The following is a 10,329-nucleotide window of genomic DNA, read 5'->3' on the forward strand; positions in this document are numbered from 1 at the left end:
TTGAGGTGAATTTGGTAAGTCACCCTCCTCCATCCACCCATCAGTGAATAGCTCTTGAACTTCACAAGATAGCGATGGGAAACTTTACCCCTGCACCTTTCTTTCTTTATGTGCCATTATCTGCTCGGGAATAAGAACCTGATAAAGTTCCTTTGCTTTCGTCTGCGTGCTTGGCTGTAAGTACAATGTGTACTTAGGTTTCCGACTGCAAGTACGGGTCAATTTAAAGTGTTTCTTGACATGGGAGTGATGCAAGCTCGCATGGCTGCGTGCTCATGGAGTAGATTGTTTTCTTCCTGCTAGAAAGGAACAAAGGGACCTACAGTTATGGGCATCTCTATGTTTCCAGATGTTTCATGAGGAATTAGGTAACTAGATGTACACCGTTGTCGGCACTGTTGTTGAATGGTGTTGTGAATGGTTCTATATGAAAACAGGACAAAAGTTTCAAAGGGAAACAGGCCTAAGGGTTTCATGTGGAAACAGGTCGTAGGTTTCTCGAGGAAACATGTATTTGGGTTTCTCCAAGAGATAGGTCACATGCAGGCAGAAGGTACAGGAATGGACACATGTTTGGTACAGCCTTGCTACTGATTGGGCAAGGGATAGGGAATCCATGGCAGAGATGGATAGTACCCTTGGAAGGTAGAGAGGGTTGGAACACGTGTGTCGACTATATGGTATGCTCTGCTGTGATGCGAGTTCTCTTTTGAGAGACAGTTTGGGAGTTTGTGTTGTGATGTAGAAGCACTGGATGTGTCAGGGTGTGATGCTGTTCATAGGGTGAGAGGCTATGGATGGTTGTGGCAGCCCTGATCATGGGAGAAAGCTTCTGTATGCAGGACTCAATGTGTGAGAGTCTTTTGATGTGAACAATGGTTAAACTTGTTTGTGGATGCCGAGTGGATATGAAGCCATGATGCAGGGTATTTGCAGGCTTCAGGAGTTCTACTGTGACGGCTGAGTTCCTAGCCTTATTGTAATCAAAGCTCTTGTAATCAATTAAAGAAATACCGCAAGGGGCGCCACTGCGTTTTGGGGCCAATCGGTGTCCGTGTACTGTTTGCAGGAGCACTATAGCTCCCCCTGTTTGTTTTCCTTTTCTAGGTCCTCAATGGTGTTGAAGTGTTTTATGTGCGAGTGTTTGTTTCACCACCCGTTAGATTTCTGAAGGCCGGTTTCATGGTTCCGTTGGCCGGGACATCGTCGACTTTCTCAAGGAGGTGAGCTTGTGGTTGTCTCATGAGAGTCACATCAAAAGCTTCAACGTGTGGAAAGTGAAAAGGAAGTGCAGGAGGCAGTGCAGGATTGTGTCTTTGCCTAAATGAGGTGAAGAGCAAAAGCTGAAGATGAAGCTCAGGAGAAAAGACACCAAGCACTGGAAGTAGTCAGCTAGGAACAAGAAAGCAGTTGAAGTTTTATGGTGCAGGAGATGGGTTGAAGGCTATGGCTTTTGACACTTTGTCACCGGTGGTACTTCACGGAGGCTTCATGGGTTCGGAAGACAATTTCTTTCTATGTTTAGCAGTGGTGGTCTACTATGCTTCGTCGGACTTACCACTTGGGTGAAGTGCAAGCAGATTTTGGGTGCCTGAGGATGTATCAGATGAGAACAGTCTCAAAACATCCATGTTGCAAGGAGGATCAACACACTTGTGCACCTCTCTGCAGTCCTAGCTGCCTGAGTGTGGGGAGGAGAGAGATAGGCTGAATGCTGATGATGAGGACTATTCCTTGCTCCAATGTTGAGGTCCACCCTTCGATGCCGGCTTCCCCCTATGTAGGAGGTAGGAATGATGAACTATGTGCTGAATATGCTGGCTATACTGCTGATCTGCTTCTCCCTTGCTCCATGGATGAGAAACGCTAAGGAGTGATGAGACAATGGACTGAATATGCTGCGCTTGTATATATATGGTGTGCTGCTCTGCTGGTCGGGCAGTCTACTGCTTTCGGCCAGCCTGTCTGATGCTCCACGAGCGACTGGCAAATATTCAATAAATGCTCTTTAATTGCTGTCGGCTCTGCTGACTAGTCTGTCGGTCGGTTCCAACAGGACCTAACCTGATGCTAATAAATGCCCCTCATGCTTATGATGCCTCATGTACTGATGTTGGTGCTGAAACAGCCCCACATACATGCTTATGCTGATATATGCCTGAATAATACTTGGATTAATGCTTAAATGTCTTGCTTAATGTTTATGGATGCTTGATGATGCCATGCCACTTGTACACCTAATGGGTGTGCACTGATGGGTGTGCACGTGATATTATGCAAGTGTGCACAGGAACATGGTGGACAATGTGAATGGCATCAGTTTGGGGCAATAGCTTCATGGACAGATTGGTACAGTTTTTGGGGTCAAAGGTGACTCTAGGAATTTTTAAGGTTTCTTTTCATTACCCCATGTGGGGGAAGGGGACAAAAGGTTTAAAACCTTTAAAAATAAAAGAACCTTTTTTTTGTGTGGATCGTGGCCCTTTTGGGAGGGGTCACGTTATTTTTGGAGGGGGGCTTCTTTTGGGAGAGGTCGGCTGCACGCTGAGGACTCTCTCACGCTTTTGAAAGAGCTCGCGGACTGTTTTGAAGGCGGCGCACAGGGGCTGAACAGCAGGAGGGCTACTCCTCTCTATCTTGTCCAGAAAGAGTTGGCGGGCAGGGGGGCAGCATTGGACTGAACTGCCTTTACTCTCTTTTGCTAAGAGTCGGGCTGCAGCACCAGCACGTTTCTCTGGCTAGCGAAACAGGTGGGCTGGACAGCATGGGTCTCTTTCTCTCTCTTTGGTGAAAAACAAGCAGGTCTGCGGAGAGGCTTGGTTGGGCAGATGCAGCCAGGAGGATACTTTTTCTCTCTTCTTGCTGGCTCATGGTTGTATCGGAGGTTCTCCTCTGGCCCTTTGTGAGATGAAGGGTTTGGTGGCTTGGAGGGTAAGAATAGGGAAAGCTTCGAGGCTTTTTTGGATGAGCTTGTGGGCTGTTTTTAATGGCTGCATTTACAGCTGTATGCATGGACACTTGGCTTCGTGTACAGGGACTTAGGGATGTATCTCAGGAAGAGACAGGAAAAGGCTTGTGTGGGTTTGTGAACTCAAGGCTGTTTGGCACTCCTTGTCTTGAGATTCAAGGGACCTGGTCAGAAATCTGCGTTCATGTATTTTCAGTTTGTGACAGCCTATGCAATTCAGCGAGGGCTCTTTGAGGCCATAGTGGTTGAGTACTTTAGGTATGGTGCGGTATGGTACGTGTACGGTACGAGTACGTAAAGTACACATCAAGATAAGTACATTAAGTAGGTTCACATTTTTTACTATATATATATGTATGTATGTATGTAAAATAAGAAATATCTAGCATCCATACAAAATAGCATGAAAGACAATGGTAATACTGGAATGACAACTAATCTATTAACTACGGAGCAACGACCATTGACTAAAAAACGAATCAAATAAGTGTTGTACATTGAACATCAATGATCATATTTGGTACGAAAACCTTATCCGTATGAGGTACGGTATGTATGGAGTGGTACGGAAAGTATGGAAGGTACTCATCGGATGAGTACGGGTACGGAATGCAACTATGTTTGAGGCTGTGGAAAAAGCATATAGTTTGCTGTGAAAACAGCCTTCATTTTGGCACTGGTTGTAGACGGTGCTATGTATGTTTGCACGTGCGAACAAGACATGGGTTTATGCTGAGATCGACCAAAGGTTTCATGTGAAACAGGTCACTGGATGTATGCTATGTATGTTTGCACATGCGAACAAGACATGGGTTTCATGCTGAGATCGACCAAAGGTTTCATGTGAAACAGGTCTTTGTTTACATGTGGAATCAGGTTGTTGGTTTCTTGTGGATAACATGTTACATGCAAGCTATGATGGATGCAAGGAAGGCACATGCTTGGGTACAGCCCTACTGCTGATGGGACAAGGGTCTAGGGTTCCATGTTTGAGATGGAAAGCATCCTTCGAAAGCAAGAAGGTTGCACAGGTGTGTCTTCAGTGTGCTATGTTTTCCTTTGGAAGCAGCTTGAAGTCTTTTGCATGTGGACAGGAGCACTGATGGATTAGGGTGTATTTTACTTATAGGGTGAGAGACTATGAGTAGTGGAAGTCACCCGGATTAATGGAGAAAGCTTCTGTATGCAGGACTCAATTGTATGAGAGTCTTTTGATTTTGTATGGCTGAGTTGTATGGTTGGGGGTGGAGATGAAGGCATTATTCTCTCTCGGTTCGATTGTGCTCTGAGGTTGTGTTGTACATTTTCAAAGCTCTTAAAGAAATACCGCAAGGGGTGTCACTGCGTTTTGGGGCCAATCGGTGTTCATGTACTGTTTGCAGGAGCACTCTAGCTCCCCATGTTTATTTTCCTTTTCATACTCATTTCCCTAGCATGCACACAATCCTTGAAACTATCAATAAGAAACATGCACACTAGAGAATTGACATGAGAAGAGAGACAAATATCAACTCATTGCATTGAATTAACAAAAGAATAGAACTTACAACAATGTTGATGGGGAGAGAGAAGAGCTTGCACCTCTATGGAAGAAGAGGGAGAGCTAGTCTCAAGAGAGCTCAAACATGAGTTTTCCCAATGTGTCCATAAGCTCTCAAATGAGCCACTTTTTATACAAAAACTCTAAAACTCCCAAAAGTTCCCATGTGGGATTATTGTCAAGCCCACTCCCACACTCATCCACAACTTGGAACTCTTTTCAAGAGCCCTAAGTGTCTTTTTTGTTGCATCCTTGTATTGATCTTCATTCGTCATGCAACACTCCCCCCTTCCTATTTTGCGCACGTCCTCGAGCGCGGTAGTAGCAAGAGCTGCAACAAAAAAACAATGGATACAAGTAAAGTCTCTTATTGAAAAAAAGAAAAGAACAGAAAAATCAGCAACGATAATTTCACACGTGAGCATACAAGTGCAAGGCTGATTAAAGTTTTAATGAGTACTAAAATAGGTGAGTAAAGACTAGTCAAAGTGAGACTTAAGTGGTAGATAGTGCTATGCAAAGGCAAGTGTGCTTTGTACACCGCCGGTTATGACCGCAGTCTCAATGTCCTACAAGTATGTAAGTTATTCCTAAGTGGCAAACCTACTCCTAAATATGAGCAAAGGTGATTGGAACTCTTTTTTTTTTCTTTTTCTCATTTTTTTTTGATATGTGTGTAGAAGGTGATAAAGATTAAGGTTCTATCCTCCCAAAGAGACCCAAGCAATGGCCAAGAGACCCCCGCCAAGAGAATCTAAAGACCGCTAAGTATCTCAAGGGCGACAGACCCTTTTTCTTTCTTTTATGACCTAAGGAGTACCCCATGAAGATGAGGGCATCGGTCTCGAGGGCCCATAGTGTATCCCAGAGTCCTACCAACATCCATCAAGGCGATAGAATCCTCAAAGGTCTTTTTCTGAAGCTTTTAGACACCAGTGTTCACCCCATGGAAACCAAGGCATCGGCCCCAAGGTGCTAAGACAACCCCAGGTCCTACCAAGCATTCCACATGGCTGTAGACACATCATGTCTCAATTTACTTTGTATATATATGTTTTTTTAGGGTATAATTTTTTTATAAATTTTTATTACTCCTAGCACCTAGCTCATATCTAAGAGGTAGCTACCACTAGGGATAACTAATATACCTTGAAAGCATAAGAACTTGGCATATTCCCTTGGTATATATCCTACACTGTCTTTAGATAGAAATATCTTTTCCCAAGTCTTCTAAGACTCTAGAATTCACTCAACTAATCAAAAACTTCAAGCAGCCAACATTGTGTGAACATGCAAACCATATATTCGAAAGATAAGAGCACATAAAGAAATAAAGATTAAGATTTGAATACACCTGTTGTAGTGCCATGTTGATGTTGTTCGTTTGCATTGATGCATTGCTGATTTTGTGCAGATTGCTCCTCCTTGATCTTTGTAAGCGTAGCATGTCTCCCCCCTTCCTAATTTGTTTGCACGATAGGTGGACTATTGGGGCGTGTTTGTTGATGCTCTTGTTTTTTACGGAGATTTCTGTAAAATTTTTATTAACAAACACGAAAAGAAAAAAAAAACAAAATTTGCCATTGGTGCCAAACACCGAATATAGCCGAGGGGAAAAACCCAGTGGGAGAAAAGTGCCCTGGCTTGTCGATCTTATTATGGAGTCACTGAACTTACCCTTGCGCTGGTGGTGGATCCGTGTCCTCGTCTGCTGGAAAGATGGTATCAATTTCCTCAGGATGCAGAGACAGCCCCTCACAAAAACCGGCCGCTGGAGAAGGTGGGAGAGGAAGGAGTGCTTCCTCACTAAAGTATGGCATTGGTTCTATGGGAAGGTTAATCAGACAGTTTCGATTTTGGAACTGCGCAATATAGGTACTCATATTTATCCAATATTGACATGTTGAGGCCTGGGGAAGGAGGGCTTGCAAGATCGGTGGTTACAAGTCATTTAGGCTTGTATCCCTCCATTGTTGTGCTTGAACCTCCTCAGGTAATCTACGTTGATTTGGTCCTCTCTCTGGTATTCTCACATTAAGAAGATTATGGCGTTGGGGTGTAACTCCCACAATTTGCTTCATTAAGCCCGTGCCATATCGTCTAAAGTAAGAGCAGCATATCCAACAAATATGTGAAGCTTCTTCTAATACAAGCCGTGCACACTCTTGACAATGTGGAAATGGGTGATGCTGTTGATAGAATAATGTGACAAAGTGATGCCCACAGCAACTTTCACCTAAGGGAGCATAGAAGTACCTAGAATGTGTTTGAAACGGAGGAGCACTATAACCCCCGCGATGATCTGGTCGAGTACTATCAGGGTCAATGCATGGTGGACATGTATCTCGCCAAATATCCATCAGAAGTTATCTGGACGTAGAACAATGAAATTTAGAACACTCATATCCATCATGACAATTCCAATCAAAAACAAGATTATCTCAGAGAGAACACATCTTCTAAAGGCATAAGGAACTACATTATTCAAACATTGATTTACCAAAGAGCTTTAATTGTAGTGTTAATGCCTTATCTTTAGTTTTTGGTATATCCTTTTTAAGCGGTGGAAACTTTAGCAATTGTCTTGGAATTTGAGCAAGATAAAAGGTTTTCGGCATTGAAATGCTAGAATCTATGCTCAAATGAGACTCATTTGGACTTGTCGTAGGTACACAAGTTGATGGTTGAATTGTGTAACAAGGAGAAATCGGGACAACCAGTGTTTCAATACCTGTTTTAGGAAGATCAACACCAGTAGATTTGTAGGTGCTATTACAACCACCTATCCTATCTTGAAGAGGTTGTGTTGATTTCTTTTGCACCCACTGATATGGAAAATCAAGGGTGGCTTTTGGAATCTTTCTGAAACACTCTTTTACCCCTGCCAAAGCATGGCATTTTGGAAGCCAAATTGCTGTTGCACCCTCATAATAGCCTTGTGCTTTAAGAACATATTTTGGGACCCATCGAGTAACAATCCGAGGTTTAGGCTTGGAAATGATGTGCTTTTTAGGAGGCTTAGCAACTGGACTAGATGGTACAAGTTTGTACGCATCTTTGGGTAGCCACATTGATAATTCCTTCTTGCCTGGCCTTCTTTGAGCAGCAACTAGAGTAGTTGGAACATGCCAGCCGTGGCCCTCACTTGAGTACTCATCAATTATCCACATCATTTGTTTTGGAGCTTCAAGAGCAGATTTTGATTGTGGGTTGGGTAAGGTAGAAACATTACCCCTTTGACACGATAAAGCTCTTGGAGTAGCAGATCCCAAGATGCAATCAGAATCAATTTGCAACTTGTATTGTCTATTCTTCCAATCTAATGAGCAATTGGTAGCACTTAACCACGATCTACCGAGAACAACCTCTACTACTGCCTTGGACTTACGTGCCACATAAAAGGGCACTGACATCTGGTGATCCTGAATGGTCATCATAATGACACATTCTCCCTCTATAGGGTTATCTTCTCCGGAGAAGCTTCGTAGGTCCACAGGAATTTGCACAAGTGGTGGTTGACCCAAGGCTATCCATGTGTCAAACGAGAGAGCATTATAATCTGCACCAGAGTCAATTAAGGCAGAGACAAAGTAGGTAGTCTCATGAAGATTAAGGCACACTTGAATATTGAATGGTTCGACATATGGCTCATCAGTAGCCAACTGTATGGCTAACATAGAAGCTTTGCGACGCTCCTTGGCTTTTGCAACTCTAGCTTTAGCCTCCTCTTGAGCCTGACGTTTAAGTAGGTCAAGTGCTTCTTTCCGTGTTTGTGCAGCATGCATCTGTTGAAGCATGGCTTCAGTTAATGGTTCATTGTATTTCTTGAGACGACTTCCATTAATGAAGTTAGGCATTTGCTCACCTTCTAGTGTCTCTAAACGCACTGCACCACTTGGAGTAAGCTCATTAATCACAAACGGTCCTAGGCCACGTTTCTTGAGCTTTCTCTTATGCTTCTTAAGTGTGTACAAGAGCACCAGGTCTCCTTTTTTGAATCGGCCAGTTGTTACATTTCTATCATACCATTGCTTTTGTCTCCTCTTCTCGACATACATCCCCATTACCGCCCAACAATAAGCGGGTCTCATCAAGCTTTTCCAATTCGTCAACGCGTTGTGAAAGCTCATGACCAGTCCAATCCAATTGTTTAGCTACTCGTAGAGTAGGTACAAGAAATTCAATGGGAAGAATTGCATCTAGCCCAAAAGCAAGTTCAAATGGGGTTGTGCCCACAGATGTTTTATAGGCTGTCCTATATGCCCAGAGAACTGAGTGTAACTTTTGCTCCCAATCAGTCCTATGTCCCTCAACAATCTTTGTGAGTGCTGTGCAGAGAATCTTGTTAGTACTCTCGGCTTGTCCATTGGTCTGGGGATGATAGGGTGCAGAACGCTTGTGAATTACCATAAATTCTTGAAGCAAAAATTCTATGACTTCATTTACAAAGTGTACACCTTGATCACTAACGATCTCAATAGGTAAGCCATAGCGTGTAAACACGTACTCATACAAGAATTTGGCTGTGGTTCTGGCATCATTTTTTACTGTTGCCTTTGCCTCAACCCATTTGGTCAAATAGTCGGTTGCGACTATAATATATTCTGCATGCGTGTTACGAGCTAGAGGTTTAATGGGACCGACAAAATCAATACCCCATTTTGCAAAAGCACGTGTGCTTAACATAGGTCGCAATGGCATATTGTCCTTTGTGATGGGAGGTTTGGTCCTTTGACAATCGTCACAACGTTTCACATATTCTTCGGCATCCATTTGTAAGGTTGGCCACCAAAGCCCAGACCACCTAATCAACTTAGCTGTGGTATTGCCCGAAAAGTGCCCACCCCCAACACCTGCATGTGCATGAGTTAAGATTTTCAGATAGTCAGCTTCACATACACACATGAATAAGTTGCCATCCTTGCCCCTCTTGTAGAGTTGGCCCTCTATCAACATATAGTTTGCCGCTTCAATTTTAATAGCCTGCTTTCGATGTTTAGGAATTGTTTGATCCAAATGACCATGCTGAAGGTAGTCCACAATATACTTACTCCAACTTGGTGTAGTTGAAATTTGGAATAATGTGACATTATGAATTGGCTTCTGAATTTTATATGAAGCACAGTTACGAACAAATGTTTCAGCATCTGCATGCATGGTAGGCCACCATTGCCCATCTTGAGATATACGTTGCACACAAGTAGTAGCTGATGCATGGATTCCATCGATACCCGCATGTGCCCATTCCAAGATCTCCTGATATTGGTCGGGGTTAGGTATAAGTCTCAACACTCCATCATTACCCTGATGATATAATCTCCCTGAGATTAGCTTGAATAGTCGCCATAGGTCCACATTAGGACCCGCTAGTTGTATTTGCCCACTTGTCAAAATTTCTAAAATGGATTCAGACCATCTAGGAGCTGTCTCTACAAGGAAAAGTGTTGAATCTAACATCATCATCCACACCCACCACAGGAGCTTCGCCAGAGGTGATTCAAGACAAATGATCTGCCCTTAGATGAGTTGTTTCTTTTTGAACTGCAACTTCAAAATCAAACTCAAGAAGGATGATAAACCACCTTACTATCCTTCCAGTTGCACAAGGCTTATTCACCAAATATAGCAATGCTTGATGGTCCACAAAAAATATGAATTTGTTTGCCAAAAGGTAATGGCAAAACTTTTTCACTACATATATCATGGACAATCCTTCTCTTTCTATTGTGGTGTAATTCTTCTCAGCATTGTTCAACTGTCGACTAACATATGAGATTGGGAAATCCTTATTGTGTTCCCCCGACTGAGCCAAAATACATCC

Source organism: Cibotium barometz, chromosome 8, assembly GCF_041138505.1.
Source record: "Cibotium barometz isolate CiBa-2024 chromosome 8, ASM4113850v1, whole genome shotgun sequence".
In the NCBI taxonomy this organism is placed as follows: Eukaryota; Viridiplantae; Streptophyta; class Polypodiopsida; order Cyatheales; family Cibotiaceae; genus Cibotium; species Cibotium barometz.